This window comes from Schistocerca gregaria, chromosome 8 (assembly GCF_023897955.1).
Source record: "Schistocerca gregaria isolate iqSchGreg1 chromosome 8, iqSchGreg1.2, whole genome shotgun sequence".
Taxonomy (NCBI): domain Eukaryota; kingdom Metazoa; phylum Arthropoda; class Insecta; order Orthoptera; family Acrididae; genus Schistocerca; species Schistocerca gregaria.
In genome coordinates, this window is record NC_064927.1 from 480,021,431 (window position 1) to 480,040,941 (window position 19,511).

At 40.7% G+C, this 19,511-nt stretch overlaps 1 protein-coding gene across 1 annotated transcript in view; it reads left to right on the top strand.

Moving 5' to 3' along the window:
• Positions 1–17,222: 17,222 nt before the first annotated feature.
• Positions 17,223–19,511, top strand: part of LOC126285354 (phenoloxidase 2-like) — a 92,521-nt gene continuing 90,232 nt past the window's right edge. Inside the window, exon 1 of the mRNA XM_049984674.1 lies at positions 17,223–17,300. The gene's annotated coding sequence lies outside the window, so the exon portion shown is untranslated. The remainder of the gene's footprint in view (positions 17,301–19,511) is intronic.

The following is a 19,511-nucleotide window of genomic DNA, read 5'->3' on the forward strand; positions in this document are numbered from 1 at the left end:
GATCTGGTTCCCAAGTATACCGGTGAATGTTCTTATGTTTGAAAAAGGAGTTTGTGATTACTAAGCCCATACTGGCACAGAAATCAAGGAGTTGTTTCCCATTCCTGTTGGCCTCCATATCCTCTCCAAATTTACCCATAACCTTTTCATACCCTTCTGTTCGATTTCCAATCCTGTCATTAAAATCACCCAAGACCAGAACACTGTCCTTGTCCTTCACTGTAACAACTACATCACTGAGTGTTTTATAAAAACCATCCATATTATCTTGATCTGTCCCTTCACAATGCGAATATACTGACACAATCCTAATTTTTTTGCTAGACACTGTCAAATCTATCCACATCAGTCGTTCGTTTACATACCTTACTGCAACTACGCTGGGTTCCATTTCTTTCCTGATGTAAAGCCCTACACCCCATTGTGCTATTCCTGCTTTGACTCCTGACAGGTAAACCTTGTATTCTCCCACTTCCTCTTCTTTCTCACCCCTTACCCGAATGTCACTAACAGCTAAAACGTCGAGGCCCATCTTACTTGCAGCCTCTGCCAGCTTTACCGTCTTCCCAGAGTAGCCCCCATTGATATTAATAGCTCCCCATCTCATTACCATTTGTTTGCTGAGTCGTATCTTAGGAGTCCCTGGTTTGTCAGTTATAGGTGGGACTCTGTCACCTCCAAAGGTCCGAGGCATTTTGCTCTGATTGTTGTCAGCATCATATGTAAAGTTTCGGGGAAGCAGGTTGCTAGCCTTACTTGCCCCGAGTCCCATTGAGTTTTACCCCTAACGGTTGAGTGACTAACCAGTGGATTTGGTAGTCTTTGCCGTATGAGCACAAAGGTGACCACAACTCTGAATATGTCCGAGATGCCCAGCCTTATTCCAAAGTAGCTGGTATCTCAACTGTCAGGACCACTTACTTGGCCATTCATACGTTGCCCGTGGTTCATGAACTAGGACATGACTACAGGAACCCACACCAGGAACCACTGTGAAGCTGCTACTGAAAAATAAACTGATGGCCCTTGCAACCCACAAACGTAATACAGCAGGTGAAAAAAATATTACCTGAAATAGTTGTGGCATAATTAACACATAAAACAGTTTCACAGAACATGTAGCTAAGTTAAACTTGAACTTAAAATATACAGCAAGCTGCTTCAGAATAAAAGTGAACTCTTGATCTAGTCAGACGCCACCCCACGGATACTGACAAAATTTCAAGACAACATGTGAATATAGTAGATGAAGTTAACTTCATCCATTCATTCTGTAAATAGGTAATACCAGTCATAAGTACAAAAGTAAAATAGATAAACAAGAAGTGGTTGTCATGATTCTCCAAAATTGGTACTATTTTATCCACCTACATAAGAAAAAATTGAAGGACAAGGTCGACAATGCTACAAAAAAAATCGCCCTTTATGTTTTTCCATATGGTGAAGCAAGATTCTTTTCTTAATCAAGGGACAAATTACATTAAAGAAACCAACTTGACATTATCAAAGAACTAATGAAAATTAATGTAGATTCTAAGTTGACTTGTTACCCCAAATTTAAGGCTGTCACACACTATGACATGAACTACAAAGCCAATCCAAAACAATGTTAACACCTTGAAACAAGTCAGTGAGAATTACTACTCAGAAAACAATGCTCTTGGCAGATTAAAACTGTGTGCAGGAACGAGACTCGGACTTGGGAGCTTTGCCTTTCGCGGGCAAGTGCTCTACCAACTGAGCTACCCAAGCACAACTCATGCCCTGTCCTCACAGCTTTATTTCTGCCAGTATCTTGTCTCCTACAGTGTATGTTAATAATTAGCAAAAACCTTTTACAGAAGTTTGATTGGAGGCCAGAAATAAATGCTCACACTTAATTACACAAATGTTAAATGATTTTATGTCATATTTTGAAGCAACATTTGGCAAGAAAAAAGGAAACATTTCTCAAGATCCTAAGATAAAGAGAGTAAGAATGTAGCTTATTAAACACAGGGGCTTATTTTCCTAATTAATAACATAGAATACTGCTGACAAAGTAAAGCTATATGCTGTATTTTAACATTTTTAAGTAACAAAGAACAATAATGAATGACTCCACCAACAGCAAAAAAAATCATTTTGGATTACATAAAAGCAGAATAGTAAAAACATAAAAAATTAGTTCAAGGGTACACACCAAATATAAATGTTTGCAATAACAGGCCAAACCTCTGATCCAGATCACAAGGTCACTGAAGCAGAATAGGATACCATACCATCTAAAACTCCCAAAAATAGACATAAAATATATCTATTTAAAAAGAAAAGAAAACAGATAAAAATCACTTGAAACTTGCCTAACTAAGGCAGTTTCCATTTCTTCCATACTAACCATGTAAGCATCTACATCTACATCTACATAGATACTCCACAAGCCACTGTATGACGCATGGAGAAAGGTACCCCTTAGCACTACTTGTCATTTATTTTCCTGCTCCACTTGCAAACAGAGTGAGGGAAAAACAGCAGTCTGTATGCCTCTGTTTGAGCGCTAATTTCAAGTATCTTATCTTTGTGATCCTTAAGCGCAATGTATGTTGGAAGCAGTAGAATCATTTGGCAATCAGCTTCAAATGCCCATTCTCTAAATTTTTTCAATAGTTTTTCTCAAAAAGTACATTGCCTACCATCCAGGGATTTCCATTTGAGTTCCCAAAGCATCTCCAGGACACTTACGAACTGTTTGTGCCTATTGTTGTTGTTGTGGTCTTCAGTCCAAAGACTGGTTTGATGCAGCTCTCTCTATGCTACTCTATCCTGCATCTACTGCAACGTATGTCACTCTGATTCTGCTTACTGTTTTCATCTCTTTGTCTCCCCCTACGATTTTTACCCCACACGCTTCCCTCCAGTACTAAATTCGTGATCCCTTGATGCCTCGGAATATGTCCTGCTAACTGATCCCTTCTTTTGGTCAGGTTGTACCGCAAATTTCTCTGCTCCCCAATTCTATTCAGTACCGCCTCATTAGTTATGTGATCTACTCATCTAATCTCCAGCACTTATCTGTAGCACCACATTTCAAAAGCTTCTATTCTCTCCTTGTCTAACTGTTTATTTTCCATGTTTCACTTACATACATGGCTACACTCCATAAAAATACTTTCAGGGAGAAACCTTGAATCTATACTCGATGGTAACAATTTTTTTTTCTACAGAAACACTCGTCTCACCATTGCCAGTCTACATTTTATATCCTCCCTACTTCAACGATCATCAGTTATTTTGCTTCCCAAACAACAAAACTCATTTACTATTTTAAGTGTCTCATTTCCTAATCTATTTCTCTTAGCATCACCAGGTTTAATTCAGATATATTCCATTATCCTTATTTTGCTTTTGTTCATGTTCAGCATATATCCTCCTTTCAATATAATGTCTGTTTCATTCATCTGCTCTTCCATCTTCTTTGCTTTCACTGTGGACTTTAACTGCTACTCCAAATTTCTTTTGTTTCCTTTACTGCTTCCTCACTATAACGATTTAATAACACTGAGGAAAGGCTACTAACCTGTCTCACTCCCTTCTCAACTACTGCTTCCCTTTCATGCCCCCTGACTCTTATAACTGCCATCTGGTTTCTGTACAAATTGTAAATAGCCTTTTGCTCCCTGTAATTTACCCCTGCCACCGTAAGAATATGAAAGAGAGTATTCCAGTTAACATTGTCAAAAACTTTCCCTATGTCTACAAATACTGTAAACATAATTTTGCCTTTCCTTAATGTATCTTCTATGATAAGTCACAGTGTCAGTATTGCCTCGCGTGTGCCTACATGTCTCAGAATCCAAACTGATCTTCCCAGAGGTCAGCCTCTATAAGTTTCTCCATTCTTCTGTAAAGGATTCATATTAGTATTTTGCAACCATGACTTATTAAACTGATATTTAGGTAATTTTCACACCTGTCAGCACCTGATTTCTTTGGAATTGGGATTATTATATTCTTCTTGAAGTCTGAGGGCATTTTGCCTATCTCATACATCCTGCTCACCAGATGGAAGAGTTTTGTCATGGCTGATTCTCCCAAGGCTATTTGTAGCTCTAACAGAATGTTGTCAACTCCTGAGGCCTTGTTTTGACTTAAGTCTTCCAGTGCTTTGTAAAATTCTTCACACAGTATCATATCTCTCTTCTCATCTTCCTCTACATCCTCATCCATTTCCATAATATTGCCATCAAGTGCATCTCCCTTGTATAGACCCTCTATATACTATTTCCACCTTTCTACTTTCCCTTCTTTACTTAGGACTAGTTTTCCATCTGAGTTGTTGATATTCATAGAGGCAGTTCTGTTTCCTCCAAAGGTCTCTCTAATATTCCTATAGGCATTATCTATCTCTCCCCCAGTGAAATATGCCTCTACATCCTTACATTTGTCCTCTTGCTCTTCCCTCTTAGCCATTTTGCACTTCCAATCAATCTCATTTTTTAGACATTTATGTTCCCTTTCACCTGCTTCATTTAATTTGTTTTTATATTTTCTCCTTTCATCGATTAAATTCAATATCTCTTACATTACCCAAGGATTTCTACCAGCCCTCGTCTTTTTATCTACTTGATCCTCTGCTGAATGCACTATCTCATCTCTCAAAGCTACCCATTCATCTTCTATTGCATTCCCTTCCCCTGCTGTTGTCAATTACTCCCCTAATGATCTCTCTGAAACCCTCTACAACCTCTGGTTCTTTCAGTTTATCCTGGTCGCATCTCTTTAACTTTCTGTCTTTTTGTAGTTTTTCAGTTTTAATCTGCAGTTCATAACCAATAAATAGTAGTCAGAGTCCACAACTGCCTGTCGAAATTTCTTAAAATTTAAGATCTGATTCCTAAATCCCTGTCTAACTATTATATAATCAATCTGAAACCTTCCGGTGTTTCCAGGTCTCTTCCACGTATAAAACCTACTCTCATGATTCTTAAACCAAGTGTTAGCTATGGTTAAATTATGCATGTACAAAATTCTACCAGGCAGCTTCGTCTTTCATTCCTTTCCCCCAGTACAGATTCACCTACTTCTTTTCCTACTCTTCCTTTTCCTACCACTGAATTCTGGTCCCACTTCACTGTTAAATTTTCTGCTCTCTTAACTATCTGAATAATTGTTTTTATCTCATCATGCATTTCCTCAATCTCTTCCTCATCTGTGGAGCTAGTTGGCATATAAACTTGTACTACTATGGTAGATGTGGGCTTCGTGCCTATCTTGGCTACAATAATGCATTCACTATGCTGTTCATAGTAGCTTATCTGAGTTCCCATCCTTTTACTCATTATTAAACCTATTCCTGCATTGCCCATATTTGATTTTTTTTTATAACCCTGTTTTCACCTGATTAGTAGTCCTGTTCCTCCTGCCACAGAGCTCACTAATTCCCCCTATATCTAACTTTAACCTATTCACTTATCTTTTTAAATTTTCTGACTTACCTGCCCAATTAAGGTATCTGACATTCCATGCTCCGATCCTTAGAATACCAGTTTTGTTTCTCTTGATGACAATGTCCTTCTGAATAGCCCCTACCTGGAGATCCGAATGGGGGACTATTTTACCTCCAGAATATTTTACCCAAGAGGATTCCATCATCATTTAACCATACAGTAGAGTTGCATGCCCTCGGGAGTAATTACGGCTCTAGTTTTCGATTGCTTCTAGCAGTTCACAGTACCAGCACAGCAAGGCCATTTTGGTTGATGTTACAAGGCCAGATCAGTGATTCCTTCAGACTGTTACCTCTGTAAGTACTTAAAAGGCTGCTGCCCCTCTTCAGAAACCACACATTATGGTATGGCTAACTGTATTGCTGGGGCACGCAAGCTTCCCCACCAATGGTAAGGACCACGGTTCATGAAGATGGGGGGGGGTTGAACCTACTGGTAACAAATCTAGTAGCCTGCCTCTGAATTGCTTCAATGTATTTCTTCAATCCAACCTGGTACAGATCCCAAACACTCGAAAAGTACTCAAGCATAGGTTGCACCAGCATCCTATATGCGATTTCCTTTTCTGGTGAACCATTCTTTCCTAAAATTCTCCCTATAAACTGAAGTCAACCATTTGCCTTCTCTACCACAGTTCTCACATGTTCGTTCCACCTCATGTTGCTTTGCAGTGTTATGCCCAGGTATACAGGGTGTTACAAAAAGGTACGGCCAAACTTTCAGGAAAAATTCCTCACACAGAAAGGAAGAAAATATGTTATGTGAACATGTGTCTGGAAACGCTTACTTTCCATGTTAGAGCTCCTTTTATTACTTCTCTGCAAATCACATTAATCATGAAATGGAAACACACAGCAACAGAACGTACCAGCATGACTTCGAACACTTTGTTACAGGAAATGTTCAAAATATCCTCCGTTAGTGAGGATACATGCATCCACCATCCATCGCATGGAATCCCTGACGTGCTGATGCAGCCCTGGAGAATGGCGTATTGTATCACAACCATCCACAATACGAGCACGAAGATTCTCTAAATTTGGTACCGGGGTTGCATAGACAAGAGCTTTCAAATGCCCCCATAAATGAAAGTCAAGAGGGTTGAGGTCAGGAGAGCATGGAGGCCATGGTATTGGTCCGCCTCTACCAATCCATTGGTCACCGAATCTGTTGCTGGGAAGCGTATGAACACTTCGACTGAAATGTGCAGGAGCTCCATCATGCATGAACCACATGTTGTGTCGTACTTGTAAAGGCACATGTTCTAGCAGCACAGGTAGAGTATCCCATGTGAAATGATGATAACGTGTTCCATTGAGCGTAGGGTGAAGAACATGGGGCCCAATCAAGACATTACCAACAATGCCTGCCCAAACGTTCACAGAAATTCTGTGTTGATGACATGATTGCACAATTGCATGCGGATTCTCGTCTGCGCACTCATGTTGATTGTGAAAATTTACAATTTGATCACATTGTAAAGAACCCTCATCCGTAAAGAGAATATTTGCACTGAAATGAGGATTGACACATTGTTGGATGAACCATTTGCAGAAGTGTACCCATGGAGGTCAATCAGCTGCTGATAGTACCTGCACACATTGCACATGGTACAGAAACAACTGGTTCTCCTGTAGCACTCTCCCTACAGTGACCTGGTCGACGTTACCTTGTACAGCAGTAACTTCCCTGAAGCTGACATTAGGGTTATTGTCAACTGCATGAAGAATTGCCTCATCCATTGCAGGTGTCCTCGTCGTTCTAGGTCTTCCCCAGTCATGAGTCATAGGCTGGAATGTTCTGTGCTCCCTAAGACGCCGATCAATTGCTTCAAACGTCTTCCTGTTGGGACACCTTCATTCAGGAAATCTGTCTCGATACAAACGTACCACACCACTGCTGTTGCCCCGTGCTTATCCATACATCAAATGGGCATCTGCCAACTCCGCATTTGTAAACATTGAACTGAGTGATGAACACTAACCTGTTGGTGCTACATACTGATGTTCTTGATGCTAGTACTGTAGAGCAATGAGTTGCATGTCGACACAAGCACCGAAGTCAACATTACCTTCCTTCAATTGGGCCAAATGGTGGTGAATCGAGGAAGTACAGTACATACTGGCGAAACTAAAATGAGCTCTAACATGGACATTAAGCATTTCCGGACACATGTCCACACAACATCTTTTCTTTATTTGTCTGTGAGGAATGTTTCCTGAAAGTTTGGCCATACCTTTTTGTAACACCCTGTATAAACAAATTTACTATGTCAATCAGGACACTAGTGTTACTGTATCTAAACCTTACTGGTTTGATCTTCCTACTCATCTACATTAACTTACATTTTTCCACATTTAGAGCTAGCTGCCATTTATCACATAAACTGGAAATTTTGTCTAAGTCATTCTGTATCTTCCTGCAGTCACTCGACATCTACATCATACCATACACCATGGCATCATCAGTAGATTTCTACCCACGCCGTCAGCCATATCATTTATGTATATAGAAAAGAACAGCAGTCCTATCAATCTTACCTGAGGCTCTCCTGGTGATAGACTTGTCCCTAATGACCATTTTCTATCGAGGACAACATACTGGGTTCTGTCATTTAGGAAGTCTTCGAGCCACTCACATGTCTGTGAACTTATTCGATATTCTCATACCTTCATTATCAGCCTGCAGTGGGGCACTGTGTGAAATGCTTTCCAGAAATCAAGAAATATGGAATGTGCCTGTTGCCCTTCATACACAGCTCTCAACATATGAGAGAAAAGGGCAAGCTGAGTTTCCATGAACATGATTTCTACAACCATGCTGATTCGTGGACGTAAGCTTCTCAGTCTCAAGAAAGTTTATTATATTCAAACTGAGAATATGTTCAAGGATTGTGCAGTAAACAGAAGTTAGGAATACTGGTCTGCAGTTTTGTGGGTCCGTTTTTTTATGTTTCTTGTGTACTTGAGTCACTTGCGCCTTTTTCCAGTGACTTTGGCTTTGTGCTGGACGAGAGATTAATGATAAATGTAAGCTAGTTAAGTGACCAGTGTTGTAGAGTACATTTTATAAAATTGAACAGATATTCCATCCAGACCTAGTGATTTATTTGCTTTCAAATCTTTCAGTTGTTTCTCTATGCCAGGTACGCTTCTTATGTCTTCCATACAGAAGTCTGTCCGATGGTCAAATGATGGTATGTTTGTACAATTCTCCTGTCTGAACGATTTCTTGAATGTGAAATTTGAAACTACAGCTTTCATTTTGCTATCTTCATCTACCACACAAGACTGATCAACAAGGGACTCAATGAGTCTCAGACCCACTTAGCAATTTTACATACAACTAGAATTTTCTCTCCAGACCACGATTTACAGTCTGCTTAAACTTTGCCTGTGATTCCTTTACAACCATCTTACTGAACCGAATGATGCCAGTTCACTGTCTAAGTGAGATGTTAATAACTGCTTATCTGCTATATCTAGCAGAAACTCTCTCCTAGCCTTCATAACTGATTCATTAACTTTCAAACCATAATGACTTTAAAGCAATAATGACATCATGATCGCTAATCCCTGTTTCTACGCTGACAGTGTCAATAAGGTCCAGCGTATTTGTAGATGCGAGGTCTAAGATATTACCGTTCCAAGTGGGATGCTGAAGTAGCTGCTCAAGACAGTTTTCAGAAAGTGTGTCCAAAAGTATTTTGCGTGACTGTCTGTCTGTAGCACCTGCAATGAACAATGAATCTATGGACATCCCAGTCTATACTCAGCAGATTAGAGTCGCCTCCAACCAGTACTGCATGATCTGGGTATTATATGCTATTGACTGTAGACTTTCTTTGAATGACTCTAAAAATGTCACAGAGAATTGGGTGGCCAGTAGAAACATCCAACAATTAATTTGGTTTCACCTAAACCTGTTATAAATGACCGAATGACTTCCCTGTCACACTCAACTTTGAGACAATATTTTTGTCAATTACAATGAACATTCCCTCTCCTGTGGCCTCTAATCTGTCTTTCTGATAAATATTCCATGACTAGCTAAATATCTCAGAGCTTTTCACTTTGAGTTTCAGCCAACTCATGGTGACAAAAATAATTTGAGCATGAGAACTTTGCAGTAGGGCTGTAAATTCACAATCTTTATTACAAATGCTTCAACAGTTTACTGATAAAACTGTGACAGTCGAAGTGTCCTTATTCTAATTGCTGTTTGACTTCCCTTGCTGCATATTGACTGGCGAGTGTTCATGAGAGCACCTCAAAATAATGCCTAGGCTACAAAAAACCTCTTGTCCTATCCACAAGTACTCTGCTACCCTAGCAGCTGCTTACTTTGTGTAGTGCACTCCTGACCTATCAAGGGGACTCCCACAAATCCCCCCACAATAACACATGTCTGTATATCTGCAGCCAGGACCATCACAGAGTTGATGAAGCCTTTGGCTGAGACCCTCCAGTTGGTTCCAAACAAAAGTACCTCAATCAACTCTGGGAACAATGCTGCAAATTGCAAGCTCTTCTTTCACCCCACTCGAAAGGCCGGCAGTCTTTGCCACCTCCAGCAGCCACCAGTATGAACTGAGGATCACCTCAAAACTCCTGTAACAGACACTGTTGGTGCCGACTCTAGCCACAACAGGCAGACAACTGCACCCTGCACCCTTGATAGCCATAGAAAAAGGCTGTCTCTACATCTTGGATGAGGCCCCCCCAGGCAGGCATACTGAGTGCACATTGGCTTTCTTTCTGCCTCACTATTTGCCTAAGGAGTTGCATAATGCACCTAACATTGGAGCTCCCACTAACTGGTAAACCCCTCCCACCATGTGCCTGCTTGGACCCCGCTAAAGGAGTGGCCACTGGACCACTCACAAGATGAATGGGTGAGCCCAGGTGCCCAGTCTCCACATTGATCCTCCACTTCGAGTGAGTGAATGTGTTATCACCTGCAACTCATCCTGCGGTGAGGGCAGATCCACCGCATTGGATCCACTAGGAGATGCCTTCGAAGCAGAGCCCATGAGCAAAACAAGTGACCCCTGAGGTGTCCATGTGATGTGTTAGACTCACCGCCACTGTTACACCCTGAGGCAGCAGCTTGAAAGTGACTGCCCGTTGCCAAAATGAAATTCAGCTGTTCGTGAACTACAACCAGCTCCTACTGCATCTGCACACAGCATGCACACACATCCTAGCCATCCTAGTAAGAATAACTGAAGAAGTTAATTATAAAAGCAGACAATAGTAGATATGCAACTTGCTACATTCCCGATTTGTCACCAATGGATGCTGATGCGTTAATGAGCTACGTAGCTGGCTGTTCAGTGAGCAACTATTGTGCTACAGACAGAATGAATTTGCACTTACAAAAATACAAGAGTAAAACTCTTAAACAGAGAAACATGCACAAAATTTAATATATGTGCTACGAAAAAAGCCACAGAAAAAGATAAACACTTGAACTGCCACTCTGCAGATGCATATCAGCTGACAGCTGGAGCCTTGACTAAATGTGGCTCAAATTCAAAGAAACAGGGTTGATGGCAGTTGTGAGATTCTTACCAAATAAATTAAGAAGGGATGGAACTGATTCTCCATGGTACACAAAACATGATACTGTTGCAGAAGCTATTAAGAATATGTCAGATTTAAAAGAATGCAAAACTTCTCAGACTGTGCACAATTCACAGGTTCTAGAAACGTAATGCAGATATCAGTGTGAGACACTTTTAGTAAGTTCCACAACAAAATTCTGTCTCAAAATCTGGCAGAAAATCCAGAGAGATACTGGTCATATGTAAAATGTCTCAGCGGCAAGACACAACCAACACCTCTGCTACAAGATAAGAATGGTAACCAACAACAGCAGTACTGGAATTACTAAACACGGTTCTCTGTATTTATTGCAACAAAAAAGGTGCAGTAAATATTCCAGAATTTGAACCAGGACAGCTGCCAATATGAGTAATTTCAAAGCAGGTACACTCGCTGCAGAAAATCAAGTCACTTAATAAATGCAAATCTTCTGTTTCAAATTATACACCATTTAGGTTCCCTTCAAAGCATGCTGATGAAATAGCTCCAATTTTAGCTGTCATATACGACCACTATTTCAACAAAAGATCTGTAGTTGAAGACTGGCAAAATGAACAGGTCACACCCACACACGAGAAAGAAAATAGAAGTAATCTACTCAGTGATAGACTCATATCATTGACATTGATTTGTATTAGTATTTTAGAACATTTCCTGCATTCTAACATTATGAAATATTTAACTCTATTGAACCATAAATGGCACAGCTTCAGAATAAATTTCATTCTTGTTATAACTGGCTCTTTATTGACACAAAACAGTTAGTGCTATCAGCAGGGGTCCTCATCTCAGATGTGTAACTGGATTCGTGATTTCCTGTCAGATATGTCACGGTTAGTAGTAACTGATGAGAAATTACCTAGTGAAACTCAAATTATATTTGACTTTCCCAAAGGAAGCATTACAGGCCCTTCACTATTTCTAGTCTATATAAACAATTTAGGAGATGAACTGAGCAGCGTTCTCAGACACTTTGCAGATGATACCACTGTTTATCACCTTGTAAATTGATCATAAGACCAAAATGAATAAAAAAATGATTTAGATACGCTATATACACAGTGCAAAAAATGACAGATAACTCTAAACAATAAAAAGTGTGATGGTGTCTACATGAGTACTAAAAAAATTTTATTAAATTCCAGTTACATGATTAACCACACTAATTTAAAGGTGATTGGTTCAACTAAATAGGCCGAATTTTATTGATAAAACCGTTATAAGGTGCAAGAAATCTGCCACAGAGACTGACAACTCTACCTTTTTCCATCCTCTTCTGGGGGTTTGCTGTTTAATATGTGATCTATACCAGATAGAAGTGACAGAGGACAATGAAAAAGTTTTAAAAAAAAGAGCAGTTAATGTAGCAAAACAAATAGGAGAGAGTGTAAGGATATGATAAGTGAGTTGGAATGGCAATCATTAACACAAAGGCATTTTTATTTTGGCAAAATCACACTCACTAACTTTCTAATCTGAGCGCCAACATATTGTTGAATCACACCTGCTTGGAGAGAAATGACTATTGTAATGAAATCTAAAATCAGAGCCTGCACATAAAGATTTTAGTGCTCATTTTTCCCATAGACTATTTGCGATGGTACAGTAGAGAAACAGTCTGGAAGAGGCTCCAGATACCCTCTGACCAGCACTTAATTGTGAAATTCAGTGTAATGATGTTGGTGGTGCTGTAAGATGTGAACAATATAATAAAACTGGCAGTGTTAAGTGGGTTGTTTGTGAAAGCTCAGTATAATGACAGAAAAAACATAATGACAAAAGCAAAGTTTGTCTTTCATTTCATTTTTAACTGTGATGAGTATAAGCAGTGAAGAGCATGAACAGTGCAAACATTTTTCTTTTTATGGTATTCTGGTATTGCTGGATCCATAGACTGTTAATTAATTAGTAGCAATAGGAGATGAAAGTAAATTTGACTTTGCTCAAGAAGGAATAATGAAGTTTTATGACATATTTAAGCAGGTCTCAAAAGAATACAGTTGATTGTGTAGTCTGGTATTTAGAGTATGCGTGGCATTTATTTTATTCAGAGTTACAATTGAAAGAATGGATGAATAGATTAATGCTTACAATATGTTTTATAGTGGATCCTAGAATGAAGGAGGACGACAAGGTTGCAAATCTAATGAAGGGTGTTGCTGAGGACATGAATCAAGCCGTACTCCTGAAGGAGGTTTAGACAGCAGACGACTTCATAAAATGGTGCAAGTATATTGAGACAATGCATCAAAAAAGAATTACATGCAAGAAGTTTTAACGGCTTCCAAACGTCGTATTAATGTATGTGATGGAGGAAGCAACTGATTTAATAAGTGTTCATCGTCAGATAGTGACAGAGGAAGTTCAGAAAGCACTTGGATTGCACGGAGAGTAAAAACCCGAGACGCTTCAAAAGGGAGGATGTGGAAGAGACATTGAACCCAATCTCTCGTCCTTCATTTCCCTTTAAAACGGCGAAAAAGTCGAGACCTAAGCGGAGTTACGTTCCTACAATGCCGCATGAGGAACCTGTTTGAACACCTAGGAAGACTGACGTCTGGAGGACCCAGGATAACCAACCAGTATATTTCCACTGCGGACGACCGGGATATGCGGTGCGCTATTGTCGGCAAAGGCGGCGGATATTTGATGACGCCCGCACCAGAAGACAGCAGACCGATCTCGGCCGACGCCAACTCCAGGACGACGAAGACGAACAAGAAGATGTGGGTGCAGGACGACGTAGGTCACCATCGCCGCAAGCTAGCCCCTGGAGAGGATGTTCCCCAACACGCCGGTCAAGGTCTCCAGCCAATCGCCTAGCCACCGCAACCGGAAAACTAAAGGATGCGACCTTCCTTGGAAGTGAGGCTGCCGAAGAGAAAAATCCTCCTCTGTCGGTCACTACAAAAACGATAGGAAACTACGTCGATATCCTCATGGATGGCCAGCCAGCCCAAGCTCTTGTGGACTCTGGAGCATCATATTCAGTCACTTCGGGGAAGTACTGTCGCCAGTTGCTGAAAACCGTATTTATCGACAGCAAAACATCTCTGATGAAGGTGGCTAATGGGAAATATGTAAAACCTACAGGAAGATGTACCACTCGTGTGGGTATAAGTGGCCATGCGCTGCTCTTCGAATTCATCATCTTACAAGAGTGTAGTCATGACGTCATTCTGCGATAGGACTTTTTGAAAGCTTCTTAGGTAATTGCAGATTGTGGTCACTCGAAGATTATGCTAGACAAGATGAGATACTGTGGACAGGAAGACGCGCATCTGAGTGTGTGGAGACTATGTGTGCTGGATGAAGTGATCACTCCTGCAGTCAACGCTAGAAAGGTAACTGTCACGTGTCATCCCATGCATCAACACATGGATCTTGTAGTGGAATGTAAGAGAAGCATACCACTGAAGAATAACTTGGTCATCTCAGCCTCTGTCGTCTTGTTTAAGAACGGATTCGGTGAATTATGGATAGTTAACTGTCGCCGAGAGCCGTAGATTCTTCCCAAACGCATGTTCGTATCAAACGCTAAGCCGTTAATTGAAGAACAGCTGAGCGTCATAGAAGCCTCCCATGCCGAGTCTGTAGGCGAAATTAGCGCTACCACTACGAGACAAAATATTCTAGCTCGACTGTCGCCAGATCTCACTAAGGAACAACAGAAGAAGCTACTTGCCTCTCTTCACGAGTTTCTGAATGCTTCAATCCACCGGTGAAGAGCAAATTAGACAAATCGATGGTGAAGCTCTGGATTAGCACTGGAGACCATCAACCAATAAGCCAGAGAGCATACTGTGTGTCAGCAATGGAACATCGAATAATTCGCGACGAGGTAGAGAAAATGATGAAGAATAACCATTCAGCCTTCACAGAGCCCATGGTCGTCACCAGTGGTCCTCGTCAGGAAGAAGGATGGCAGTTGGCGCTTTTGTGCTAATTACAGGAAGCTTAATAAGACAACTTAAAAGGACGTTGACCCTTTTCCACGAATTGGCGATTCACTAGATTGTCTGAAGGGGCTAAGTTTTTCTCAACCATGGACATATACTCGAGATACTGCCAAATTGAGGTAGATGAGGCTGATCATGAGAAAATTGCTTCATCAACCATGAGGGCTTGTATAAGTTTAAGGTATTGCCGTTCGGTTTGTGTAATGCACCAGCAACTTTTGAATGGATTATGGATAATCTTCTACGTCACCTGAAGTAGACGATATGTCTTTGTTATTTAGATGACACTATAGTGTTCTCAGAGGCATTTGATGCACATATAAAAAGACTGAGGGCCGTTCTTATTGTCTTCAACTAGGCGGACTGAAACATAATGCCTCTTTGGAGCAAAATAAATCTAAATACTTGGACACCTTGCGTCAAACGAAGGTGTGCCGCCAGACCCAGAAAAGGTGGGATCTATAACGGAATTTCCTATTCGTAAAAGTATTAGAGATGTGAGAAGCTTCGCTGGCCCGTGTGGCCGAGCGGTTCTAGGCGCTACAGTCTGGAACCGCGCGACCACTACGGTCGCAGATTCGAATACTGCCTCGGGCATGGATGTGTGTGATGTCCTTAGGTTAGTTAGGTTTAAGTAGTTCTAAGTTCTAGGGGACTGATGACGTCAGAAGTTAAGTCCCAAGGTGCTCAGAGCCATTTTTGTGAGAAGCTTCCTCGGATTATATTATTACTACCGTCGTTTTATCAAAGACTTTTTGTATCAAAGCCAAGCCACTCCAAGAGTTGTTAAAAGCTGATGCTTAATTTATCTGGGGTGGTGCTCATCAAGATTCTTTCGATGTGCTGCGAAAAGCTTTGATCACTGACCTTGTATTTGGCCTGTATGATGAGAGAGCACCTACAGAACTGCACACAGATGCCAGTGGGTCCGTATCGGTGCTGTTCAGTTGCAAATTTCGGATGGAAAAGAGAAGGTTATAGCCTTTGCTTCTAGGACACTTACAAAAACCGACAGAAACTACTCAACTACAGAATGAGAATGTCTTGCTGTGATCTGGGCCATGTGAAAGTTTCGACTTTATCTCTATGGAAGGCCATTCACAGTTGTTACAGAGCATCATTCACATTGTTGGCTGACAGGTGTTAAGTATCCAACAGGACGACTGGCCAGGTGGGCACTACATCTTTAAGAGTATGACATTACCATAGCGTACAAAAATGGAAGAAAACACCAAGATACCGACTATCTATCAAGAAACCCTTGCAAGACCATCAAGACTTTGATGAAGATAGTGACTGTCTCGCTGCACTCCAGGATCTCTCTGCTAAGTAATAGAAGGACGCCAAGATATCTCAAATTATACTTCCCTTAAATCGGTCAGAGGATGTGAAAGGACAATATAAGGTAGTTCATGGATTACTTTGCAAGAAAAACTTTCATCCGTTTGGAAAGAGGTGGCTACCAGTGATTCCTAAACACATGCGCTTAGATGTTCTACAGAAATTCCATTGCACACCTGAGGCTGGACATTTACGATTTATCAAGACCTACGATAGAACCAGCAAGATATTTTTCTGGCCAGGTTTATTTTGGAATGTCCGTCACTATGTGTCGCACTGTAGAGAGCAGAGGAGAAAGGCAGTTCCTCAGAAACCACCTGGCCGACTCATACCAATTCCACCAGCCGAAACGCCTTTCCAGCGTGTTGAGATTGACCTCCTCGGGTGATTTCCAACGTCTACTAGTGGCAATAGATGGATTATTGTTTGCACTGATTATCTGACACGATATGCCATTACAAAAGCTGTGAAAACAGCCGAAGCAACCGAGGTAGCCAAATTCATCGCGGAAGACATTATATTAAAATACGGTGCCCCAAGGACGTAAATTACGGATCGAGAGAAAGTTTTTCAGTCGAACCTTGTGACAGAGATAACCTGTCGGTGCGACGGTGTAGTTATTCGTCCCGAGTCGGCCGTGTGACGTTTGACAATTCCAGCATGCATCGTCGTGCCTGTGTGTCAAATTGGTTTGGCGAGACCAGCGAACGAGTGCAACTCACACTAAAATCTGCTGGGATTTCAGGGCTCCGATAGGAAAGTTTCCCGCGTTCTGATGATAAGAACGCCAGACCGCGTAGTTGGCACGTTTCCGTGGACGTATCAGAACACACCGCTGCCGCAGCGCACCGCACCGCTCCTAGCCCACAAGCGACGTTTTCTGCTGCCTCCCGAACCAAGGCGAAAGGGTAAAGTATTGCTGCAAACGGCGTAGGGTTGTTAAATGATATTCACAGCTTTTTGTTCTCAAGTGAACCATAGTTTGTGGTGCACTTGGTCGTAGTTGACTCCATTTGTGTTGAGTTGGGCGTCACAGGGGATTCATGTAAACAAAGTCAGATTTAGTTGTTACAAGGGATTAATTCGGGGGAAAATTGGTATAGCTTCCACCCCAATGTACGCTTTGATTGTCAAACACCATTTGGTTTGTCATTTTTGTGTACGATTTATCAGCTGGTTCTACAGAAAGTTGTTGTTACAAAAGGGTTAATAAAACTTGTTACTATTTTCTAAACTTAAAGATGCCACTGTTCTGATTCATATTCCTTCTGCTACTCACTGTTTTAATTTTATTGTGAAGTTCCATTCGTGCACAAGCAATTTAAGATTCAATCTTATGAAATTAGTGAATTTAACAATTAATTTGAGTTCTGAAACTGAACACAGACATTAAGCAACGAAAGTGCCAAGAGTAAATTCACTAATTCGTATATAAAAATTAAGGGTAAAGCACGCAGTTTGAAGGTTATTGAGGAGATAATACTTTTCTTTATGTAAAAATAATAACATTTAGCATCACTCAGACATACATTTATGATTGGAACAGGCGACAGCTTGCGCTACTTATGTATTAGATATCTTATTACTAGTTGTTGTTGTTGTTGTCGTCTTCAGTCCTGACACTGGTTTGATGCAGCTCTCCATGCTACTCTATCCTGTGCAAGCTTCTTCATCTCTCAGTACCTACTGCAACATACATCCTTCTGAATCTGCTTAGTGTATTCATCTCTTGGTCTCTACGATTTTTACCCTCCACGCTGCCCTCCAATGCTAAATTTGTGATCCCTTGATGCCTCAAAACATGTCCTACCAACCGATCCCTTCTTCTAGTCAAGTTGTGCCACAAACTTCTCTTCTCCCCAATCCTATTCAATACCTCCTCATTAGTTACGTGATCTATCCACCTTATCTTCAGTATTCTTCTGTAGCACCACATTTCGAAAGCTTCTATTCTCTTCTTGTCCAAACTGGTTATCATCCATGTTTCACTTCCATACATGGCTACACTCCAAACAAATACTTTCAGAAACGACTTCCTGATACATAAATCTATATTCGATGTTAACAAATTTCTCTTCTTCAGAAACGCTTTCCTTGCCGTTGCCAGTCTACATTTTATATCCTCTCTACTTCGACCATCATCAGTTATTTTACTTCCTAAATAGCAAAACTCCTTTACTACTTTAAGTGTCTCATTTCCTAATCTAATTCCCTCAGCATCACCCGATTTAATTTGACTACATTCCATTACCCTCGTTTTGCTTTAGTTGATGTTCATCTTATATCCTCCTTTCAAGACACTGTCCATTCCGTTCAACTGCTCTTCCAAGTCCTTTGCCGTCTCTGACAGAATTACAATGTCATCGGCGAACCTCAAAGTTTTTACTTCTTCTCTATGAATTTTAATACCTACTCCGAATTTTTCTTTTGTTTCCTTTACTGCTTGCTCAATATACAGATAGAATAACATCTGGGATAGGCTACAACCCTGTCTCACTCCTTTCCCAACCACTGCTTCCCTTTCATGCCCCTCGACTCTAATAACTGCCATCTGGTTTCTGTACAAATTGTAAATAGCCTTTCGCTCCCTGTATTTTACTGCTGTCAGCTTCAGAATTTGAAAGTGAGTATTCCACTCAACGTTGTCAAAAGCTTTCTCTAAGTCTACAAATGCTAGAAACGTAGGTTTGCCTTTTCACCCATGACTGTTAAATTTTCGTCTCCCTTAACTACCTGAAAATTTTCTTTTATCTCATCATACATTTCTTCAATTTCTTCATCATCTGCAGAGCTAGTAGCATATAAACTTGTATTTCTGTAGTAGGCATGGGCTTTGTGTCGATCTTGGCCACAATAATGCGTTCACTATGCTGTTTGTAGTAGCTTACCCGTACTCCTATTTTTTATTCATTATTAAACCCTACTCCTGCTTTACACCTATTTGATTTTGTGTTTATAACCCTGTATTCACCTGACCAGAAGTCTTGTTCCTCCTGCCACTGAACTTCACTAATTCCCACTATATCTAACTTTAACCTATCCATTTCCCTTTTTAAAATTTCTAACCTACCTGCCCATTTAAGGGCTCTGACATTCCACGCTCCGATCCGTAGAATGCC